The sequence below is a fragment of the Harpia harpyja genome, chromosome 18 (assembly GCF_026419915.1).
Source record: "Harpia harpyja isolate bHarHar1 chromosome 18, bHarHar1 primary haplotype, whole genome shotgun sequence".
Classification (NCBI taxonomy): domain Eukaryota; kingdom Metazoa; phylum Chordata; class Aves; order Accipitriformes; family Accipitridae; genus Harpia; species Harpia harpyja.
In genome coordinates this window covers 2,060,226-2,085,639 of record NC_068957.1, presented here as the reverse complement: position 1 = coordinate 2,085,639, position 25,414 = coordinate 2,060,226, and the positions used below count along the sequence as shown (strand labels likewise).

General features: G+C 50.2%; 1 protein-coding gene across 4 annotated transcripts in view; it reads right to left on the bottom strand.

Moving 5' to 3' along the window:
* The window catches only part of ARHGEF9 (Cdc42 guanine nucleotide exchange factor 9), a 227,929-nt gene that overhangs the window by 202,205 nt on the left and 310 nt on the right, over positions 1-25,414 (bottom strand). The window lies entirely within an intron of this gene.

The window sequence follows — 25,414 nt, the reverse complement described above, 5'->3', positions numbered from 1 at the left end:
TCTTATATGCTCTATGTATTCCCTGCAGTTATGTTTATCACCTCTGGGAGAGGGATCAGGATTCTCATTTTGCTATACTGGGTAATGTCGACTTATGAAATGATTACATCACTGATCATGAGGTTAAGCTTGTATCTGTATGCGGCAGTGATATCATTTCCGTACTTCGGGCGCCTTCTATCGGAATTTATTGGTAATCGCACCCAATCTACGGGGAAGTCGGGGGGGACACTTCCCACGTTTGTTCACCTCCCTTTTCTCCTTCTGGCTAATTACAACAGCTTTTGAGAATTTTGAATATCCTTGGGATGTGCAAGCCAGCATGCTGTTAGTGCTATGTCTCCTGAATGTGTTTCAGGGCTTGTTTAGGGCTACCAAAAAGTTTCTTACCAATACCAGCCAGATATCTGCCCCAAGGCTGGATACTTGCCGCACTGGTGGTGGTGGGCCCTGGCCAGTATCTACCAAACACTGCCTGATGTTAGGCAGCACCCTCAGGGATAACAGAAGGAAAACCGCAGCGACAGGCACCGTGGCTACTCAAACCCCGGTGACAGGCACTGCAGCTGAACCAGAGAACCAACCTGTGCCAGTTATCAGTCACCCTTACACAGAAGAAATACACAAAGAAATTAGTTCACTTAGTGAGGGATGAAAGTGAACCAGGGTCATCACGAGAACAGGAGGAAGAGGCAGAACCCAAAATAATCACCCGATCTCCATCCCCAAGTGCGTTGCACGACATGCGAAAAGATTTTGGCCGCCACCCAGGTGAGCACATTGTTACCTGGCTGCTCCAATGCTGGGATAATGGGGCCAGTAGTTTGGAATTAGAGGGTAGGGAAGCCAAGCAGTTGGGATCCCTGTCTAGGGAAGGGGGCATTGACAAGGTGATTGGGAGAAAAACACAAGTCTTCAGCCTCTGGAGGCGACCTCTGTCAGGTGTGAAAGAAAGATACCCCTTCAAGGATGATGTTACATGTCACCAAGGCAAGTGGACCACCATGGAGAGAGGTATCCAGTACCCGAGGAAATTAGCCATGCTGGAGGTGATTTATAGTGATCTGGAAAATGAGCAGTCACGTACAGATCCAGATGAGGTCCAATGCACACAACCCATGCGGCAGAAGTTTCTACGAAGTGCACCACCAACCTACGCCAACTCATTGGCAGTAATGTCCTGGAAAGAAGGCTATGGACAAACGATGGACAAACTGGCTGTCCAACTCCAGCAGTACAAAGGAAGTCTCTCTTCCTCCCTACGAGCCTGTGTCTCGGCTGTAGAGGAATTGTCCCAGGAGTTCCAGCAATTCAAAGTGGATATATCCTTCTCCCCACCTGTACAGGCCCACATCGCAGCTATCAGGAGTAAGCGTTCCTCTGCTCAAGAAAGAGGAGATAGAAGGTACACATGACGGGCTAACCAGTGGTTTTACCTGCGTGACCATGGAGAAATGGACATAAGAAAGTGGGATGGAGAACATAACTCAATCCTAAATGCATGGGTACATGAGTTGCAAGAAAAAGCAATCAGAAAAGAGGATTCTTCTTGGAAAAATGCCGCTCCAGTTTCCCATGAGCAGTCCCCCAGACAGAGTAGAAGGGCTGATCTCATTTCTGATCTTCTTGAAGGGATTTCTGATTCATGTTTGCAAAAAGTGAGTAACGGATACTCTGACCAGGATTAGAGGGGCCCTGCCTCCAGCCAGGTGGAGTAAAGGGACAATGGGGTCTACTGGACGGTGTGGATTCAGTGGCCTGGCACATCAGACCTACAGGAATATAAGGCTCTAGTGGACACTGGTGCAAAATGTACCCTAATGCCATCAAGCTATAAAAGGGCAGAACCCCCCTGCATTTCTGGTGTGACAGGGGGATCCCAAGAGCTAACTGCATTGGAAGCTGAAGTGAGTCTAACTGGGAATGAGTGGCATACACACCCCATTGTGACTAGCCCAGAGGCCCCGTGCGTCCTTGGCATAGACTGTCTCAGGAGGGGGTATTTCAAGGACCCAAAGGGGTACCAGTGGGCCTTTGATGTAGCTGCATTGGAGACGGAGGAGATTGAACAGCTGTCCGCCTTGCCCAGCCTCTCTGAGGACCCTTCGGTTGTGGGTTGCTGAGGGCTGAAGAACAACAGGTGCCAACTGCTACCACAACGGTGCACCAGCGGCAATATCGCACAAACCAAGACTCCCCAATTCCCATCCATAAGCTGATTTGTCAATTGGAGAGCCAAGGAGTGATCAGCAAGACTCGCTCACTCTTTAATAGTCCCATATGGCCCGTGCAGAAATCTAATGGGGAGTGGAGACTAACAGTAGACTATGGTGGCATGAATGAAGTCACACCACCACTGAGTGCTGCTGTGCCGGATATGTTAGAACTTCAATATGAACTGGAATCAAAGGCAGCCAAGTGGTATGCCACACTTGACATTGCTAACGCATTCTTCTCAATCCCTTTGGCAGCGGAGTGCAGGCCACAGTTTGCTTTCACTTGGAGGGGCATCCAGTACACTTGGAATCGACTGCACCGGGATGGAAACACAGCCCCACCATTTGCCATGGACTGATCCAGGCTGCATTGGAACAGGGTGAAGCTCCCGAACACCTGCAATACATTGATGACATCATCGTATGGGGCAACACAGCAGAAGAAGTTTTTGAGAAAGGGAAGAAAATAATCCAAATCCTTTTGAAGGCTGGTTTTGCCATAAAACAAAGTAAGGTCAAGGGACCTGCACAAGAGATCCAATTTTTAGGAATAAAATGGCAAGACAGGCATCGTCAGATCCCCATGGATGTGATCAACAAAATAGCAGCTATGTCCCCACCGACTAATAAAAAGGAAACACAGGCTTTCTTAGGTGTTGTAAGCTTTTGGAGAATGCATATTCCAAATTACAGTCTAATTATAAGCCCTCTCTATCAAGTTACCCAGAAGAAAAACTATTTTAAATGGGGCCCTGAACAACGACAAGCCTTTGAACAAATAAAGCGGGAGATTGTTCATGTGGTAGCCCTTGGGCCAGTCCGGGCAGGACAAGATGTTAAAAATGTGCTCTATACCGCAGCTGGGGAGAATGGCCCTACCCGGAGCCTCTGGCAGAAAGCACCTGGGGAGACCCGAGGCCGACCCCTGGGGTTTTGGAGTCGAGGATACAGAGGATCCAAGGCCCGCTACACTCCAACTGAAAAAGAGATATTGGCAGTATATGAAGGAGTTCGAGCCGCCTCAGAAGTGGTTGGTACTGAAACACAGCTCCTCTTAGCACCCCGACTGCCAGTGCTGGGCTGGATGTTCAAAGGGAGGGTCTCCTCTACACATCACGCAACTGATGCCACGTGGAGTAAGTGAGTTGCACTGATCACACAATGGGCTCGCATCAGAAACCCCAATCGCCCAGGAATTTTGGAACTGATCACAGACTGACCAGAAGGCAAAGATTTTGGAATGTCACCAGAGGAGGAGGTGACGCGTGCTGAAGAGGCCCCACTGTATAATAAACTGTCAGAAAATGAGAGGCAATATGCCCTGTTCACTGACGGGTCCTGTCGCACTACGGGAAAACACCGGACGTGGAAGGCTGCTGTATGGAGTCCTATACGACAAGTAGCAGAAACTGCTGAAGAAGGTGAATCAAGTCAATTTGCAGGAGTGAAAGCCATCCAGCTAGCTGTAGACATTGCTGAAAAAGTGGCCAGTGCTCTATCTCTATACTGACTCATGATGGTGGCAAATGCCCTGTGGGGGTGGTTACAGCAATGGAAGCAGAGCAACTGGCAGCGCAGAGGTAAACCCATCTGGGCTGCCGCACTGTGGCAAGATATTGCGTCCCGGCTAGAGAATCTGGTTGTAAAAGTACGTCATGTAGATGCTCATGTACCCAAGAGTCGGGCCACTGAAGAACATCAAAATAACCAACAGGTGGATCAGGCCGCCAAGATTGAAGTGGCTCAGGTGGACCTGGACTGGCAACATAAGGGTGAGCTATTTATGGCTCAGTGGGCCCATGATACCTCAGGCCTTCAGGGAAGAGATGCAACATATAGATGGGCTCGTGATCAAGGGGTGGAACTGACCATGGACACCGTCGTGCAGGTTATCCACGAATGTGAAACATGTGCGGCAATTAAGCAAGCCAAGCGGCTAAAACCCCTGTGGTATGGAGGGCGATGGCTGAAATATAAATATGGGGAGGCCTGGCAGATTGACTATATCGCACTCCCACAAACCCGCCAAGGCAAGTGCCATGTGCTTACAAAGGTGGAAACAACCACTGGATGGCTGGAAACATATCCTGTGCCCTATGCCACCACCCGGAACACTATCCTGGGCCTTGAAGAACAAGTTTTATGGCGACACAGCACCCCAGAAAGAATCGAGTCAGACAACGGGACTCACTTCCAAAACCACTTCATAGACACCTGGGCCAAAGAGCATGGCATTGAGTGGGTGTATCACATCCCTTATTATTGCACCGGCCTCCGCAAAAATCGAACAATACAATGGACTGCTGAAAACTACACTGGGAGCAATGGGGGGGGGGGGGGACGGGACACTTTTAAACATTGGGATACACATTTAGCAAAATCCACCCAGTTAGTTAATACTAGAGGATCTGCCAATCCGGCTGGCCCCCCCCAACCAAGACTGGAGGTTGGTTACCAGCTGGGCTGAAACCACGACAGGTGGGTAGGACATGGTTTAGTGGGCATGGTGGTGTTGGGTTGACAGTTAGACTCGATGATCCTAAAGGTCTTTTCCAACCTAAACAATTCTATGATTCTACCTCCTTCCCAGTGTACTGGGTCTGGCTGGGATGGAGTTAATTTTCTTCATAGCAGCTCGTATGGTGCTGTGTTTTCAATTTGTGACCAAACCAGTGCTGAAAACACGCTAATGTTTAGCTATTGCTGAACGGTGCTTGCACAGTCTCAAAGTCTTCTCTGTTTCTCACTCTGCCCCCTCAGTGAATAGACTGGGGGGTGTGCAACAGGTTGGGAGGGGACACAACCAGGCATATGCCCTGAACTAACCAAAGAGATATTCCATGCCATGTAATGTCACGCTCAGCAATAAAAAGGGAAAAGAGGGGGTTTAGAGAGGGTAGCCATCTTTTGCTCGGGAGCTAGCCAGGCACCGGTCTACCCATGGGAGGTGGTGAAGGATTGCCTTTGCATTGCTTGTTTTGTTTTCTTTCCCTCTTCTTCCACTTCTCCTTTGTTTATTAAACAATTTTTATCCCAACCCCAAGTTGTCTTGCTTTTATTCTTCCTCTCCTCTTCCCCCATCCCACTGGGGGCCGGGGCGGGGGGGCAGTGAGCAAGCAGCCATGTGGTACTTAGCAGCCTGCCAGGGTTAACCCACAACCTTTCTGGCACCCACCGAGGGGCTCAAGGGTTTCAAGATAATAACAGATGCGATTGGTGTGTGCTAGATTAAAACTTCTAGCTGTTATACCTGTTCAGTTATCTGATTGGCTGCTGTGGATCGCGAGGCTGGTGTATTTACTTTGGGAGCCGACATATGCATTTCCTCACACGTTCCAGTGCTTGATCCACTTTTTGCTCTACAATAAACTCCAAAAATTGAAAACAGTCATTAACAATTCTTGCTGTTTGCTGTGTTGTCTATCACTTAGTTCTCCCAGGCAAAGCAAAACAATGATAAAAGCACTGGCCTTAAGCCTCATCTAGTATTTGGCTCCTACCTTGCTGCCGTCCCAGTACTCTGAGAACCATCTCATGGAGAAAATCAGCAATTATGCCCTTTTCTCCTGAGACATACTTTGTGGAGAGAGGAAAGAACAGCACCTACCCCTTCCTCTCCTACAGGACAGGTCTTTATAGCTTTGCTGTAACCTTGCTGGGCCTTTCAGTTCCTTCCATATCCTTGTGTAATCACACTGTTCGTACCACTGCATGTTGTGAGTCTGATTTTGATTATTGTCTGTAAGTTTAAACAATGAATTGGGAACGCCACATGGGAGCATGCTCCAAGGCGATCGGATCTCTGGGTGGCAGGGTGTACATCCCAATAGGTGTGCTCAATAAGGTAACACCCACGTCCCCATCAGTCAACAAAAGGAAACCCAGGCATCCCTAGGCATTGTGGGATTCTGGAGAATGCATATTCCAGGTTACAGTCAACTTAGAAATCCCCTCCACCAAGTAACCCGAAAGAACTATTTTGACTGGGGCCCGGAGGAGCAAGAAGGCTTTGAAGAGATCAAAGAGGAAATTGGTGGTGTGGTAGCCCTTGGGCCAGTCCAGATAGATCACATGTGAGAAATGTGCTCTCCTCCTCAGAGGCTCTGGCAGAAAGCACCTGGAGAGACCCGAGGTCGACCTCTAGGGTTTTGGAGCCGACGTACAGAGGGTCTGAGGCTCACTACACCCCGACCGCAAAGGAGATACTAGCAGCATACGAGAAGGTTCAAGCCACGTCAGAAATAGTTGGTACAAAAGCCCAGCTCCTCCTGGCACCACAACTACCTGTGCTGCGTTGGATGTTCAAAGGACAGGATCTGCTCTTGCTGTGGAGCAATGATTCAGGACACCCCACCGAGGCTCTCCATCCCCTTCTCCCACCTTCCAGCAGCACTGAATTTGCTTCGAAACCCACTGGCCGCCCCCAGCATCGCACAGCGCTGCCCATTTGCACTGAAGGCCTGGAGACGGCACAGCAAAGGCGCCGGCAGCCTTGCAAGGCAGCAGCCGGAGCTGGAATGCACCAAGGGCCCCCGGGGACACGATCTTCCACTCGGCTCTTCCTCTGCGGGATCCAAAATAACAAACAAGAAGGAGCCTTTGGCCATTGTTTTTCGGGGAAGGGGGGTGACGGGGAGAGGGCACGCGGCGCAGCCTGCCAGAAGGCATGGCTGAGCTAAGGAAGTCCTGCCTGGGCTTCGGTGTATCCGCTCCTCTCCAGGAGGGGCGGGGGGAGGCAGGAAGGAGAGAAAATAGAGAACAAATGATCATATAACCCTTGAGAGAAACCTGTCTGCTCTCAGAGAGCGTATTTAGCCCAAGCATGCAGCGCCTCTTGCTATACAAAAGAAAAAGAGGAAAGAAAACCCCGCCAGTTCTTCCGTTACCATGTTCTACCAACGAAAAAAAATGGGAGGAAACAGATGTTAAGCTCTCCAGCGTCAGGAAATTATCTCTTTCATGAGGGTACAGTTACTTCAGTGTATTTAGGTCAAATAAATAGGGAGAGAATTGTGACTTCACCCCCTTTCTGTTATGTCTCTGCAGACGTTTCGGCCTCTCTCGGTGCCACTCCAAAGGACCAACTGCAAAGCCGCATTCACGCTTTTGCAGCACGCTCCCAGATGATGCAGGCAGGAGCCAGCCACGCTCGAGCCCCTGCCCGCCTGGCAGATCCCCACCGGCAGATCCCCAGCTCGCAGCCACCTGCACCACAAATTGCTGCAGCCCCTACCAAAATTCAGCACCTCTTGTTTATGGGACAAGAAGGACGGTTTGCTGCTGAGCTTCGCCCAGGCATGGCAGTACTGCAGCTTGCACATTCATTTTTTTAAGTAGAGGTAGAAGGAGCACGGAGAAGAGACTTGGGTGAAACATCTGCAAAAGGGATCTCCAGGCCATTAGCAAGCGCAGTTACGGCTTTCCGGTGCTGGGCTCCCTGAGGAGCGCTGAGCAAGTGCCCATAGGAAGCGACCATAGAATTTAACCAGCATTTTACATGCTCTGCAAAATAGGTTACACAGGAAGTTAAACCCCCTCATTAGGAGCAGGAGGCAGACAGGAGAGCAGTTTGAATCCTTTTCCAGTCGGGTGTCCACAGACCTTATTGAAACACTGAGTTTTCAGTGGCAGAAGGGAATGTGCAGCAACGCTTTCACTCCATCACTGAGGGCAACCTACCAGACAAGTTAACACTAGGCAAACACGCCACTTTCCCTGTGGCAGCACGCATCTGCTGGACACGGTTTTCACTGGTTTAAGCCAAAGCTTTTACAGTACTGGATCTGCGTTTGTGCTTCTGTTAATTCAATAGTCACCAGGCAGACGGATGGATGCACAGACAGATAGCTCCATCCCTGTATTCATAAGGACGGAACTCAAAACTTCGGTTTGAGTAAATCAGTTCACTCATGTATAATTTAAACATTACTTCCTTCCCATTTCGGGAAGCTTTAGAGTTTGTGTGATGGCTAAACACAATGAAATTAGAGCAGGAGACTCATTTTGCCTGCAGCCAAGGGAGAGACAGAGTTGCTCAACTGCATCTGTCAGATAAACTGGACTTGTGCTGGTGCTGCCAGAGGAGAGACCAGCTCACCGCAAACACGAGCGGCTCCACGCGCGGAGCTTGGTGGGCCTGATGAAATGGTGTGACGGTGCAGAGAAGTGCCAGGCAGCTCACCAGGGTACCAGCACTTGGCTCTGCATCACACTGAGTCCTAAAATCATCCGCCGAGCCAGCAACAGCTTTATATATGCAGTGCCTGCACAGAAAAGGGGAGAGAGCCATCATCTAGCTCCTCACGCAAAGCTGAGCAGGAAAAACTCGAGAAGAAAACACAGAGGTATAAAAGCACATGTTAATTGGAATCAAAAGATGAAGACGTAACTTCTAACTACTGAAGCTGAATTTCAGAGCAAGGCTCTGCACAGAGCCCTGAAGGCTTTGGCATTGTACCTGTTGCTAAATGTTTCTCCAGACTCACACAGCTGACCCATGAATTGCAGATGAGAATACACCCTTTGCCCATTTAACCAGCATTGTGTTTGTGGTAGCATTAGCCCTTGCACACTCCTTCACATTTTCATAAGCCCTTTTTTGCAACTCTAAATTATTTTGCTATACAGAAAATAAAACTAAAGTGAGTATCGAACAGATCCAAAAGAATACTTTTGCTACTGATACCCAGGATGCACAGGGACCCCCAATAAAATGAGGGAGCCTGAAAAAGTAGGTTATGTTTTGATGCACAATAGCCGTCTCCCCAATCTTCTTAGGTATTTGGTACCAACTGACGCCATTATAATATAGAAATATCTGCCGTTACATGTAGATTATTTAAGCTGTTCAGTAGTCAGTTGAAAGTAGTTAATTATATATAAGAACATTTAATTACTATCCAGTAGCAGATGTAGGTACTCTAATACCACAGTGATGAGCTAAAGTGCAACAGTACAGGCAGATTCAGGGGTCTACACCCATACACGCCCCATTAATGTCAGCTGAACAACATCGAGCCGCTGGCTGCCATCCTTCGTAAGGATGCTGGGAGGCAACAACTTCATGATGCTTGTGACACTACTGTGCATTCCCAATTAGTCAATTTAGTAGAGATGCCTCAGGAACTTTACAGCTATGACATTTCTCTGCAATGAACCCCTTAAAAATCCCTTCCTTCTCCAAAAATCCTTAAGTAAAAAAGCATGGCTGCCCATAGTCCGAACATAAGAACAGAAATCAGTAGCCAGCATTTAATTGTTTATATCTTGAGACAAAGATAGTGTCTAAATAATTGTCTATTGTATCGCAAAGACAGTACAGGAAAGCTCTTCCCCTAACAGGGAGCCTACAGGTCACACATGCTTCTGCCATAACATTTGCTATAAATAATCTTTGGTTGAGCAAAGGTTTGTGCTAGTTACAAAGCAGAGAAAGGCAGGCACTGTGCTCCTATCGGTTTCAGCCATTAGCTCTCCCCTGAGAGTGCATATCCTACCCTATTGTTCCTGCTCAAATGTTTGAAAGAATTATTTTTTCCTTGCTTCTTTTGTTTGGGGAGTTTATTTATATTTCCTCTTTGACATGGAATTACTACTAGAAAAAATAAGTGCCATCTTACAAGGCAGCTCACCAATGCCAATATTGAAATTAGGTGCAGAGGGTCACATTTGTAGATACATTGCCGTAGTTACAGACCTTGCAATCTGTGTTTCTGTGTTAATGTATGTTCAGCGCATTCAGCTCAGGATCAGAAACAAAGAGCTGAGTGCCAACGACGGCCCCAAATTCACATGCAAAGACTGGAAGCACATGCAGCAACAGGTTCTGCTCAAACATTTCCAAGAATTATTTCAGCATATTACTCAGCAACTCCCTTACATTGCCCTGGTGATGTCAAAGGGTATCTCACACTTACTTAACTGCCTCCCTCAAAGCCCTAGTCTATCTCCAGACAGGTATCAAGTGACCTATTCTTTTTAGGAAGCGATATGGGTGGCATTTCCCCCGTACTTCTTTCCCCCGTGCCCTTTTTCCTTATAGCAGTGTGAACAGGAACCATCATTTCTTTCAGGTTTCTCCATCAAACAGGCCAAACACATCACCGTGTCAAAAGAGGGAAATGGGAAGGCAACGACGCAGGCTGGAGGGCTGCTCCCAGCTCTCATAAACAGGCTGCTAGGAACAAACTTGCCACATAGCCTTGCTTTATAGCACAGCAAACCGCAATGACCAACACCTCCTTTAAGCACAGACACAACAGCATAGGACTCAACAGTTGGTTGCTGGTTTGCTCTCAACTCCCCAAGCACCACATTACAGAAAACCTAATTCATCAAGCAAAGCCTTTTGACTAAAAGGTGAGGTATAGCCTTACTGTGCTCTGAAATTGGTGGCAAGTCTCAGATTGCTGCCCAGGGTGTACAAGTGCCTTTGCCTTCAACAGCGAACAATTGCTTCAGGAGTCTTCTGCACTGCTTTTGAGTACCATCAACCCCAGTTCTGGATATTTGGAGGTTTGATGTTCCAAACAGGCCAATGACACCTGCTGTGCATTTGGCCACTGCTGTGTTCCAGGGTATCCAACTTGGGAAGGCAGGTGGCCTTGCTTTCAGGCATGTGAAAAACCTAATCTTGTGTTTCTAGAAAAGCACCGTTACTGCTGGGTGCCTGGCCTGCTCTCTGGCTGGGGCTTTTCATCCCAGAGAGGCACAGAGCTTTTAGGAGTCTGACACCCACCTGCACCTTACTTTTCCCTCACAAGGTAGGCATATCATCAAATCCAGGCATTCCCACCCCACGCCCAGAACCCTCAAAAGTCACAAGGTGCCTCCTCGACATGCAGACACCTTTCTCCTGCCTTCCCCCCTCAACAGCAACAGTGAAAAATAATCCTTATTTGCATCCAGAGCCATTACACAGGGGCTGTGACCACACAGTTAGCCCAGGCTGACTCACAGAGTGGTTGCTTTGCAGGAGCTATCAGTGGGTGCGTGATGTTTGGAGCCCAGTTCTGGTGACAACGCTGCCGTTGCTGTAGGTGTTATCCTGCATTCGTGCAGTCCAGCTTGGCCAGAGCTGGTCCTCACATGCACATCTTATAACCCAAGACTTCAAAACCTCGGTTTGTCGATGCAAGCCTGCCCTGCTGACCCGATACAGATACTAAACCAAACAAGCAGCTTTTAGGCAGGCACCATGAGTGCATCCCCTGTCTGGACCGCTGCACGGTCTCACCCGCATGGCTTTTCCCCGCAAAAGGGGCTGTCAGCTCACATTCCTCACGCACCAGGGCCCCGCTCGAGCCAGCCACACTCCGCTGGGCGACAGCGGCAGCAGCCGGCTCTGAACATAGGGAAGCAACATCGGATTCAATTAGCATCATTACCAATGAGCTTTTTCATCTTCTGGCTGTGCCCCCGCCGTGCACCCCAGCTGCCGGGATGGGGCTGTGCACACACAAGTGGCCACACGGTCATGTCTCCTCTGCCTTCCCACCCTGCCCTCCTCAAGGATACACTTATCCGTTTTTTAGGGTTAAAAACCCAGCTGAGCAGGAGCAGCTAAAGGCTCCCCTTATCACCATTTACGGAACAAAGCCTGAATCTTTTTACAAGGAGCTGGGGATTTTGTGCCAAGCATTAGGCATCTTTTTATTTCACCCTCTTCTATATTCTGTTAAGTCTCTGTAGTAACTCCTTTTCAACAGCAAGTGAATTTATTGCTATGGTGGTAAGGGACTAAGCAAAATCCACAAGAAGGAAAGGACAGGACCAGTCACCCTGAAAGTGCCCGTCACATCCCCTCTGAAGATGCATCTCCCCATCTCCAAGGGTGAGCCCAGCACTCTTACATCTTCACCCGTGCTTTAAAAGCACAAATGGTTTGGGAACAGATGCCGACCACATCCAGTTTGTGCAGGAAATTGCACGGCATGGATATATGAACATTGCTATCATGCAAAAAACCAACACGCTGATTTGCCAGCTCATGTCACACAAACCTAAATTCTTTATACGCTACAGCGTTTAGCGAACACCGAGCAGCAGTGATACCCTTGCCACAGCTCTGGAAAGCCCTGGACCTTCACAGCAGCAGGCCACAGCAAGCCGGGCATCAGACTGCAAATACAGTAGCACACCTTGGAAAAGACAAGCATATATGTTTCTGCAAGGACATGCACCCTGTTGGAGGCACAGGACCAGCCCACAGCGAGTCGAGGTGCACGAGCTCCTGTTTTCTCAATGATTAGGTTCAAACCCTGCTCAGCTGGCGCAAGAGCTACAGCAACTCCCACGCTGGCACTCGACCTGCCCGCACAGGCAGGGCAGGGCCAGCCCTGGCTCCAGCTCACCGGCACTGCCAGGGTTTGCAAAATCTGCTGAGTTTTCTGGATGTTATTCCAGCGTTGTGTCTTTTACTTGGCTGGAGCTAGCACTCGGTACCGAGGCAAAATCACCTTGGCTTACAGGCCATATGCTGGATCTTTGTTACGTGCTGACACATTTCCTTCCTGTAGTAAAATGAGCAGGCTTTCCCATACATAGGCTATATCACTCCCTTGAAATAAAAATTCTTTAAGGAGTCAATCCTTCCTGTCCATCCCACTCAAGAAGCATCAAAAAAGCACTCTGAACTGTGGTCATACCCAACCATTTGGCACACGGGCTGCAGAACACCTGAGGACGTCAGGATGAAGATGGCAAATATTTTGACAGGTTACTGGTCCCAGTAACAGCACCTTCCCACAACAGCTGTGATTCACCGTTCACGTCAGCAGTGTGGAAAAAGTGACCCCTTCTTCCTTCAGAGGAGACAAAACAAGCGCTTAAGAAAAAGTGTTTAAGAATGTGGGCTTGTCCAGCAGAAAACCAGAGCAAAACTCAATTCCCACAGAAGCCAGAGGGATCTTCCACTGACTTCAATTCCTCTTGGGCTTTTTCTTGTCTGTCTTTAAATACATGCTCCCTCCTCCCCACGGCAGCGTGCAAACGAGACCGAGGGCCCCAGGGGATGGCAGGGAAGCCATCGCTGGCATTAGCAGAACAGCTGCTATTTCACAACTACTCGCAGCAAGAAAATCGAGAAACCCGACGTAGTCAGCGTGGCAAAAATAATCTCCCTCAAAGACGTGGCAATTGGGAAGGGCTGCAAAGAGCTTCCCCCTGCACACGGGCAGGCAGATGCTTCGATCCTGACAGCATCAGCTGAGGGCGTAGGTACAGAAATGCACGCTGGGCAGCGACTGCTCTGCCCCGCGGCCCCCAGCGGGTGAGGAAAACAGGTCCAGGGAAGCCAGGAATGAGGCAGCAAGAGAAGCGCCCGTGTACCCAATTAAAACCAAACTTTTTGATCCTCACGTCAAAGGCATACGCCCATGTTCAGTTTGTTTTCAACCCCAAAAAGAAAACTGCACTAACTTTCCTCCCAAGCCGCACCTCTTCTGACTCCCTGCTTCAATGGCAGCTTCAATGGCTGTTGGATGCAATAGCAGAAAAGGGGCAAAGGAAGAGATAAATGAATTAAGCATCTCATTTGGGAGCTGGGCTATATGCTGAATATGAAGTTCTGACCCATCACTACAGCAATGCAGCTCCACAGCCTCCAGGCCAAATCTGGCTGTCGTTTACCCAGCTCAAAACATGGTCTCCTCATACCCTCATAGCTAGAAATCACAATTTAAGCTGCATGAGGCTGAACCCCAGCTTGTTACCACCAGCAGAAGGAAACAGCAGATTAGCACAGGGCTCCAAAGAGTACTTCACTGGACTCTTTGCAGAAGATCTTGTCCCAGATTGCTACCTCTCTAGAAACCCTCCTGCACGCTCAGGAAATGCTCACAGCCCGTCCATCTCGCAGACCTAACCACAGCTCCTACCCAGCCGTGTCCCAGCCGCCAGGGAGGAAAGCTGCACCTCTAGCATAACAATCAGATTTCCCACTTACATGCTCAAACATGTATTTAGGTGCCTAAACTAAACCTGAATTAGGGATCTCAATATTCATTCTTGCAATAGATTTATCCTCGTGCAGCAGAGGGTATATAAAGAACCAGGGAAATGCAGCACAGAGGGGTTTCTCCAACCCCACCATTCAGGCAGACCTGGTCTCCAAAGACAACTTTGTACCTAAATCCATGGCTCCTTCCTGCTCCCAGCAAAAGTTGCACCTCCTTTTGTGAGTGTGCTTGAAGGAAGACAGGCAATGCTTTCGCTTTTCTGAACAGTGCCCCAAGGAGGATCTAGCAATTGGGTCTGTGTCCACTGGCCATAGCACTGCGCAGATCCATGGAGTTGTCCTGCAGCACCCTCCAGTAAAGCTCTTCCCCCAAAAAATCTTCCTTGTGTTTTCAACTCTGTCTTATCAAACATGTTTATGCTGTAGCTGTAAATAAAGGTGAAACTCTCCAGGAATGAAAGCAAGGTGCCTGGAAAGATTATAGAGTAATTATCACTCAGAAAGTTCAAGCCTGAAACCATATGAATAGACTCCCTATATTTATTATAGACAGTTTACATGGCATTGCCCTAATTCTTTATGGGTGCAAAACCCACTGATTACAATCAGAGGAGTATTAAGGAGTAGAAACACACCAGCCTGGATCACGCGGGGCTTCTATACAACCCACTGCTTCCTCCTATGCTCTGGACAAGGGCAAATGCTTCAGAGGAAGGAGGCAAGAACTTCATTAACGAGCAATTATGGAATAATCCGTGCCTTGGAGAAAATTGCTTCTAGCTGTGTCAAACATGAGTTGCCTTATGCCCTGAAATGCATTTATTTACTTCCCTTTTATACAAATATTTCTACCTAATGCAACTCATTATCTTCATAAAAGTTTATTAAAACACTTGGCTTTAACTTACTATGGCAAGAAGTCATGGGGACCAATTATAGACCAGAGAGAGGCCAGAAAGGCACTGCCTGCCCTTGGGGGTTATTACAGGCACTGCTGTAGTATCCCAGAGCAAGAAAACACCAACCACTGAAGAGTAAGAAGCAAAGATTTGGCTATTGCTCCAGCAGATCCCTTCTGCAGGACCCTTGTTTGCAAGCACCAACTTACTTTACGCACTTCACAGCATTAGACCTGGGCAGAAGGTCCCGCTGGGTAGCCCAGCTGAGGAATTCAGCTCCCTTGCTGCTTGCAAAACCACCCACACGCTCAGGTGTTTGCCCATTTACATCAGCCTTTTGTGGCACCCTTTTCTCTTGCCTCCCCAACGTGCTGCCTTTGCTGCCGGCGGTGGGAAGCACTCTGCGTGATCCATGTACCACCAGGCGTGAGGCATCGCTCACAGCAGAAGTTGCGGCTGGGCTAACAAGGCAACGGGAAGAGCAGGAGACTGGTAACGTCATCGTCGTGGACCGTAATCAGACAACAAAGCTGCTCTGCAGCCAAACGCTTCTTACACAAGCCCCAAACGCGGGGCGGTTTGCAGCATCGCCTTTTTTTGCTCCCCTTGCAGCCACATCGCAGGGTAACCGCACCAGAGACGCCGTTCCAGGCACACATCCACCCCAAACCTTGCTCTCAATAGGTGAAGTGGGGACCTGCAGCACCACAGGACTGCCCTGCCACTCTTATGCAGAAGGGCAGCACCTCAGCCTAGCGACTAACTGAATTTTTTCCTGTTTTTCCTTCCTCTCAGCAGCCTGCTCTTAGGAACGGGAGTGGAGCCTATTCAGTTCAGTCAAATTGTTAAGCGGTGGCAAGAGCCCTCCCGGCTCTGGCACTGTGTTTGCAATCAGGAAACCTGAAACGATTCCTTTCTCATAAGCAATTGCGGCTGATCCGGCACCGCCTGCCATGGGCCCACGTTGGAACCCAGCAAACCTTCTTGTGGTTCTGCTTTAGGTTCAGTTCGTTCACCCAAAAGAACTAAAAACTAAGCAGAAGGGGGTTTAAGATCCATCTTCACTCCCGTCAGAATATTTAAGGCTTGGCCTTAAACATCTTCCTTTGCAGGAGTGGAAACCCACATACAGCAGCATTTCTGTAGCAAGGGTGTTTCCTTGCTATGAAGCTGACAAAGCTTTCCATGCAAATCGCTCCCCCAGCCTGTAGAGCTTTCCAGCTGTTGAAACTCCATGCCATCTTCCTAATTCTGCCAGAATTAGGTGGGAAAAGTAAGGTGCTTTACTTTCCAGGGAGCCTGAGGTATCCATGCAGCCCTCCGGCTGGAAATAAAACCTGCTACCGTCACTGCAGCGTGCAGCAGCCCTGAGAGCAGAGCACCCATTCAGCTGGACCCCAATTCAGCGTCAGGAAACAAAATGGTGTGGCAACACAAAACGTCAGCTGAAGCTACCAGGTCTGAGCCGGGGAAGTGACGAGACTTGTGGTGCTCTCCGAGCTCCAGCCCAGGTCGAAGCAAAGCCCCATGTCGTCTCAGCTTCCACTTCAATATATGTTAATACAAGCCTTGTCTTCAAGGCCAAGGTCTTTGCCATCGTAACTACCTCCTTGGGCAACCGAAGAGATAATTCATGGGAAATATCACCTAAAATAAACCCAATCCATTTGGTTGTGGAGAGACCCTTCACAGACTATACTCACATATTCCTTTTATCATTTAACTAAATGTAACTTTGAAATTTAGCTAAAGGACCGAAGAAAAGTCGCCCTGGGAACTGCTGCTCAAAGCTCCTGGCTCGGAGCAGGAGAGCCCCCGGGAGAAACCAGCTGCCTGCAAAAGGCTCTTATCGCTCCACTAAGACTGAAGGAGCAATAACAGGAAGAAATTGTTTTGGCAGGACTTACACCATATAAAGTAAACTCACCGGCCACTGTTGTATAAAATCTCACTGGAAAACACAGGCAGCCATCATCCCCTGTGGCTGCGGACAGCATCCCCCGGGCTGCGGTGGGCTCCCATGCATCCACCCCGGCCGCGGTCAGCCCGCCGGCATTGCCCGCGCCGTGGAGCCACGCACGGCGTGGTGTGAAAATGCTTAGAGGCCACCACCTTGAGTCCTGCTTCTTCTCCTGGCTTTCCCCATATTGATAAGCGGATGGTCTGAGCGTGATCGCAGTGGGTCACCGAGGGACGCAGCGTGTTGCTCGCCTGCTCTCGCTGCTGCCGGTGTCTTTTTCACCTCCAGTCTACAGTGTGGAAATCAGAGAGCGGAGCAGAAGCCTAGGACGTGGTCTACACCCAGGAACGCTGTTGAACTCCCTACAGCAGAAGGGAGGGATGGAAAGATGGTAATGGGCTCTGGGGCTGGTGTCTTTGCTCGCTGGGCAAACCTTCCAGTGCAAACCCAACTCCTTGTGCTGCTCAGAAACCCGGTGGATGCTCTCCTCCTCCTCCTCGCTCTCCGCTGCGCTGCCCGAGCTCAGGCAGGACCCCGGTGCCGCCCTCCAGCCGACAGCATCCTCTACACCAGCATGGGCGAAGGAGGGCAGGCACCGCCGTGGTCCGGCGGTGAAGCCCAACACCAACTGCTTGGCCGAAACTGAGAGTCCGGAGGCTCCGCGACCACACCGCTCCAGCTAGACGCGCGACTTCATACCACTTCAGCTAAACAATTCCAGCACTGAGGGCAGACGCTTACATCGGTGGCATTGTTTTTACACACAATAGGCATTTTCTATACCCGCAAGTGAAACGGGGCAGTTTTAAACCAATTAATGGTTCTCTCAAACAAGTCTCTGAGTGTACGGGAGGCCTCTGGCAGACAATGTCAACCCAGTTTCAGTGGGACGGCATCAGCTGCTACCCCGCGCCAGCCCAGCATAAGAGGAACAGCAAGAGCAAACGAGCTACAACCGCTCCCAGTGTGGCTTGTTCAGATAAGAGACACAGGACCGCTACTGCCAGGCTCCTCATCCCTCTGCCAGGCACGTGCTTTGCTGCGCTCGTCACCGTAGCATCAGAGAAGCCTCTTGGGTCGCTTTCTCATGCCAGCGCACAGCAGCAGCAGCCACCCTATTTCCACGAATCCAGCAGAGCCCTCAAACTGAAGCCGGTGTCTTTTGAAGCAAAGATACCAACAGCTTGCTGTAGCAGCGAAGGGGCCAGCGTGCATCTCCTGCCGCCTCGCCAGCCGGGTGATAACACCCTCACCGGCCGGCGTTAGATCCAAGGGGGTTCAACCCCTCACCTACGCACACCGAAGCGCGGCACCTGGACCGAGACAAGCCTCCAGCAGCAAATTCACTCCCAGCGCAGGGCAGGTTGCTGGCAGCTCTGTGCAGCCCACGCACGGAGGGGCTGGCTGCCTGCGCAGACTCTCCGGGGCTTTACTGGGGCAGCAAAAGCTCAGCTCTTGGGGGACACAGTTTGCAAGAGCCCTGGGAACTTCCACGCTTAATTCTGCCCCGACGTGCAGTGGCAGAGGAATGTCATGCATGCGGCTTCGCTCTTTACACCTGCCCCGGTTTGGTGTTTTCCCTCTTTCGGGATGGCAGCCAAAAGCGAATGAAAAACCCAGCGAGGGGGAGCTGAGAGCCCAGGCAGACAACCCGAGGGGTGAGCAACCGTCCCCGCAGCAAGGGAGAGCACAATTTGGACAGAAAAGCTTTCAAATCCTCTTGCTTCTGCCGGCGGGCGAGTCATAGCCAAAACATTACACGTAACCCTGCGCGAGAGGACCTGTGGTTCGCACGGGTGAGGAACGGTGTTTTGCAACTTGGATAGCACAGCCTGGGAAATACAGCTATCGCTGCCAACCATCTAAGCCACAAAGATTAGCTAAGGGGAAAAAAACAAAGTGAAAGCAAACACAGGCAGCGCAGCGTTCGCTCCACCACTCAGATAAGAAACTGAGGCACGGACAGGTGAACAGGCATCCTCAGTCACGCCACGAGACTGCGGCAGATGAAAACAGGGCCTGCCACGTGCTGTACCTGCCTATTTACACCTGTGCGATCCAGGCCACATTTTTTGGCATCTCAAACGCAGAGTTTTGATGGGTTTCCCCACACACCTGCATACGCTGATTTTGCATCACTCAACACGTCTGCTATGCAGCACCCGCAAGCAGGAGCGGGCTAAGCAGCAAGAAGCTGCAAACTGCGATGAGGCACCATGCCCTGACTCCTGTTTCACTCCAAGTTTTCCTTAACCCTGAGGATTCCCGTGAAAAACTTGAGCAGTAAGTTTGAGCAGAAACACAGGGATCCGGGCTAAGCGCGAACTCTGCACAAAACCAGCTTTGAGCTCTGCTGTTCTGCCAGCAGCCCTGGATACTCTGCAACATCCTTTTAAACGCAGCGAGACATTTTAGGATGTGAGCAAGACCAAATCCTGCTCTTGCCCCAAACAATAGGCTCTGCAATAATGGTGCAACCAGAATTTCCTGTGCGGCGGCGCGCGCCAGCTCCCGGGAGAAAATACCATGGGAAAGCGCTGCCACAAGACAAGCCGCTTTGCAGTGCACCAGGGCAACTCCTCGAGGCTCCCAGGCCGCTGTTTTTGCAACAAGCAAAGCACCGCAACCAAGTCCAGGCCGGGAAGCAGGCAAAACCGCACCAGCGGCTCGAAACAGAAGCCGTCCAGCCTGGGAATGGCTGTGGATAATTCATTATCGCACCAAGACTTTTGCAACATCTGGACGCGGCTTTCTCTCACGGATATTTCACTACCATGCAGTCCTTGTGAAAATATCACGTCAGAGCAGGTTATGATTTGGAAGGCTTCAATCTTAGCCTGGCTGGGCTGAACCTGAACATCACCGCTCTCGCAGTGCGGGAAGCTCGGGAGCGGGGCTGGCCCCGTGCATCTCTCGCAGTAAGGCAACTGGTCCACAGACGGCACAGGTCCTGGCAAGAAAAGAGCAGCCATTGGCACTGCATCGGACACCAGGAGGTAGCAATTGTGTTCAAAATGCTCCAGTGTTGACCTGTTGGATCTTCTACTGAGAATGAGGGATCAAAACGGATTGCAATCCCAAACACAAAGAAAAGCAAATGAAAAAATCCTACAGCAAAACAGCAACTGGGTATTCCACAGCTCTGCTCGGCTCAAGGATTTGAGGACAGATGGGGAGAATTACTAGCGAAACAGGAAAGGACTAAACCAGCATGCTTGACACAGATGCCACTGGCGCCCTGCTCTAAGCTCAAGAGCTTTTTGTCTTTCCACCTGACAGCACGACACAAGAGCTACGGGCTTGAAGCTGCAAACGTCATGCACCTGGGCTCTGCTGCCATCCCCTCCCTGGTCCAGGGACCTCTGACCCTTCTCAGCTGCAGGAGATGCAATGTTCAGCATGCAACAACAGGGTTGAGGATCACCCTTACATACTCAACATCTTTCTAACATCTCATCATTACCATCTCTCTAGCTCCACTTGTGACACTTGTCATCAAATGTTGGTGTCTTTCATTTTTCTATAACCTTTTTCAAAGGGGGGCAGGAGCCATTTCTACGAGGTTTTTTGGCCCTGAAGTTACATACCTGCCTAGAAGTATTGTATTGGGTCTGCGTGGCAAGGTTTTGGTAGCAGGGGGGCTACAGGGGTGGCTTCTGTGAGAAGCTGCCAGAAGCTTCCCCAATGTTCGACAGAGCCAATGCCAGCCAGTTCCTAGACGGACCCGGCGCCAGCCAAGGCTGAGCCCACCAGCGACAGTAGTAGCGCCTCTGGGAGAACAGATTTAAGAAGGGGGGAAAGTTGCTGCATGACAGCAGCTGGGAGAGGAGTGAGAATACGGGAGAGCAACAACCCTGCAGACCCCCAGGGCAGTGCAGAAGGAGGGGGAGGAGGTTCTCCAGGTGCCAGAGCAGAGATTCCCCTGCAGCCTGTGGGGAAGACCACGGTGAGGCAGGCTGTCCCCCTGCAGCCCAGGGAGGTCCACGGTGGAGCAGATCTCCACCTGCAGCCCAGGGAGGACCCCACGCCGGAGCAGGGGGATGCTCAAAGGAGGCTGGGACCCCATGGGAAGCCCACACTGGAGCAGGCTGTGCCTGAAGGACCGCAGCCCGTGCAAAGGACCCCATGCCAGAGCAGGGGTAGAGTGAGGAATCCTCCCCCCAAGGATGAAGGAGCAGCAGAGACAATGCGTGATGAACTGACCGCAACCCTCATTCCCCATCCCCCTGCACTGCCCAGAGGAGGAGGTAGAGAAATCAGGAGTAAAGTTGAGCCCAGAAAGAAGGGAGGGCTGGGGGGAAGGTGTTTTTAAGATTTGGTTTTATTTCTCATTACCCTACTCTGATTTGACTGGCAATAAATTTATTTCTCCAAGTTGAGTCTGTTTTGCCCATGACAGTAATTGCTGAGTGATCTCTCCCTGTCCTTTTCTCGACCCAAGGGCCTTTTGTTCTATTTTCTCTCCCCTGTCCAGCTGAGGTGGAGGAGTGATGGAGCAGCTTGGTGGGCACCTGGCATCCAGCCGGGGTCAACCCACCACAAGTATCCATAGTAAAATATGGAAAATACAAGTATCTTCTTCTACATCCAGCAGCGCTTGCCCTTACGCTGCACAGCAGTCCCTTCCCCATCAGCCCAGGAAGCCCCTTGCCATGGATGTGCAGAAAGCTGAGCATTTATTTCAAGAGGAAAAAGGTCAGAAAACAGGTGATGGCACCCAAACCTGGCTGAGCAGTGATCCCAAACAATTCAGGATGCTTCAGGACCTCTACTGAGATCTCCTGGAACTAACACAACTGGCCAAATTTAGTCCCTTACTGCTGGATTTAGCACATATAAAGCATAAATTGTTGCAAAGCACATTGGTACAAGCTGTTTAGAGACCCAACGCTTGGGGCCTTTGCTCCAGAGGTATGCCGATACACAATAAAAAGGCCAGTTTTCGAGGAAAAACTGTACACCCAGCAGTTGGCATGTTGAACGGGCGACTGGTAAATAAATGTTTCATTAAACATTACAGCAGATAACTGTTTAAAAAAAGCAAACCCTTGATCCCAAGATTAAGGAGGACCTCTGGGTTTAGGATGTGGACAGAAGAGATGAGGACAGAGATGGTGTGGCCAGAGAGCACGTGCTGGCTGGGACCCGAAATCCAACAAACACCCCACGCAAGAAAACCAACTCCCAGAGCCCCAGCAAAGCTCCTTGGTGTTTCCACAGTGAAGGACTGGCTTTACTCCCGTGTGTCTCTGGCTTGGGTCAGGACAAGCAACGGGCAGCTCAGCAACGTGTTCAAAGGAAGGGAGACGCAGAGCTGTGGGCTGCAGCTGGGATGATGCCCTTTTTCCAGAGAGGAAAAGTGGAGAAACCACACGCAAGAACATCAGAGCAGTGTGAAGCTCTCGGAGCTCAACCTACAGCAAAAAAGTCATTTACAGGGAGATAGCTGGAAAATGCATTTTTAAGTGGCTTCATTGAAAAAAAAAAAAAAAAAAAATCCAACACTACTCTGTGATTTCTTATTTTAACGACCACTCAGTGCCCTGCAGGCTGCAGGGAGACAGGTAACTGGTCTCCCTGCACTCAGCCCTCTGCACGCAACGCCCCAAAATTCCTTCGCTAGCGTGTAGGTGCACAATAATTTTGTTATACCATTTAGGCACCGGGGAACCCTTCCCCAAGAGGCTGCGGTTTCCAGACGTGCATCGTTGCCTGCTTTAATTATCAAGCCAAGCTCACCCTGCCCATCTCCCGTGCTACCGAAATCCTTTCTGATGTTTGCAAAAAATGCCCCCTTCTGGCAAATTATAACTCAGGTTTTCAGGTCATATTGTGTAGATGAAGAAAACTCCAATAAATCTGTCATTTAACGGAAAATTAATGCTGTGTCCCAATGTCAGCACCAAACACAGAAATAACCACTTTTCCACAGACAGCTATTGCGTGTTTGATGCAAGTAGGCCAGATACAACAAACCTTAAATAAAAAAAGCCCCACGAAAATCAAAGTTGCTGATGCTTATGACCTGAAACACGGCTCGCAAGAGGCCACTGGGGCAAGACACGTGTTCAGATCCCTGGTTCGTGGTGCTGGCAGGAACCTGGCCCATGGAGGAGGCCAGGGTGGGAGCAGCACCCACCTGTCCCGGGGCAGAAGCAGCCCTCCTTGTGCATTTTGTTTGCTCCTTCTATTTCTCCTCTGTTTTACCCATGTTATTTACGGGCTTTTTTTTTTTTTTAAGTGAGGCAGAGCGATTTTATTAAGTCAGCTAATATTACTGCAAAAATTGGGGAAGTCTTTGAGATCACGAGACACAAACAAACAGCCAAGTAAACACAGGCAGAAATAACTGCTCCAAGCATAAGCAGGTTGCAGTAATTAGCTGGGTGGTTTTCAGCTCCCGGCCTCAGATCCTCTGGATTCCTGAGACTATTTCTGAGAGGTCTTAGTAAGGTAAGTCCAAAAGCAAACCCATTCTCACGCTTCACCTGGAAGTTTCACAGGAGCCTGCAAGCTGAAAAGAATAAAAAAGCCCTGAACAGGGTGGTTGAGAGCAATTAGTGCTCGGGAAAACGAGTGGTAACAGTAGCGGGAGAGGGCAGGAGACTCTGGCGCTTGGGGAACCAGGATGGAAAGAAGTAACGTTTGCAACAGGTATGGGACGAACCAAAAACGGAGCAAAGAGCCAGAAAATGAACCTGTTGCACCCATGACTTTTAGTACCCAGGATCAGGAACTGTAGTTTCCAGACTCATCCTTTCAAGGCAAACCTTTCCCCAGCGTCTGACTCATCAGGAGGCTCCCCCGAAGGAGACGACGCATTTTCCCTTCCCTTGCTCGCACACGTACGTGCGATGCACCTGCTTCTTCCTCCTCCCACGAACAGCTTCTCCCCGCAGACCACCGGCTCCTCGGGCCAAAGGGCTCACGTCCCACCCGCGCGAGCGATGACCACCACCCAGAGCTCCGGTTTGAGAACCCCACCAGCAACCGGCTGCGCTCTGGGCTCTGGGATGGGTCACCTTTTGCAGGAGGAAAGCATGGCAGCGTGGTCGCCGCAACCTCTCTGAACGACAGAGCCCATCCTGAGGCCGCGCAGCCGCCCGTCCTGCCCTGCATCCCCACCGCAGCCGGCACCTCGGTGATACAGGACACGAGGTTTTGCTCCGAGCGGCTCTCATCGCATAACCTCCCCGGGTAACGCGGATGCCGGGCAGCACAGCACACCCCTCTCCCGCCCCGACACGACCACCCAGTTGGTTCTCCTTACAGGAACGCGTAGAAATCAAATTAATTAATTCCAGCTGTGCACGAGGGCGTGAACAGCATTCACACTGCAGCAGGGAAACGAGATGGCACAGCAGAAATCGGGCACTCCCAGTCCCTCTCTGGTCACTTGTTCAATCGGGGACGGAATGCCGCTCGTGTGAGCCATCCTGCCGGCACCGGGCACCCTCGGCACGCGAGCAGGGCAGCGCAAACGCCTCTGTGCAGGGTCTCCAGCAAAGCACCCTCACAGACCGGGATAAGTTCACTCACTTTAATAGTCATAAATTTGGCACTTTTATTTTCCCCAAAGCCAATCAGTGAAGATACCGTGGAGGGAGTGAGCAGCATTCCACAAATACTTGATTTGAACAGTTACAGTACGTTTAGATCCAGCTCGCTGCATCACAGACTGAGGTTTCAGCAACCTGTAACCAACACAGCCGCTAAGTCCCGTGCAACACGACTTTTGCACCGCAGCCTGGCCCGATTTAAAAATGGAGCTGGTGCTGGCTTTGCCGTGAGCTGTCGTCACTTGGGGGAAAGTGTCGTGCCTCGTTTTATAATAAAATGCGAGGGAGGAGCAGGGAGGTTATATCAGCTATTAATCCCTGTATTTTGAAATATCTAATAAATGTTAAGGTGTAAAGCAAAACCAGAGGTGGAGATCTGAACACGGCATCTAACAGGAACCCTCCAGCCAGGCTCCGTAAACACATGACTAAGACTTTCTCACTGAGGTTGCCCCATCGGCTTCCCTGGGACTACTAAAACCAGTAAGGACTGAACCCTCCCAACCAAAAACCATTCGCCACAGCCAACAGAAACACTCTCCTGGACTCAAACATACTTTAAATCAGCCTGGGTGAGTAATGACCCAGTTCTTAGGCAGTTCACGCGAGCATAAACCAGGCATAAACTACCGAAATCTGACACATACAGTGGAAAATACAACCAGGCTGCGATCAGAATTGGGCCCGCAGTAGTAACTGCCCAGCTCAACTTCCAAGTTGGTACTTCCTCAGTAGCTCGAACAAAAACAAGACCAAGAAAAAGATTTCCATTTGACGTTAGACAGCGGGTTTTTTTCCAAAACTAATCTGAACTTCGCAGCTCT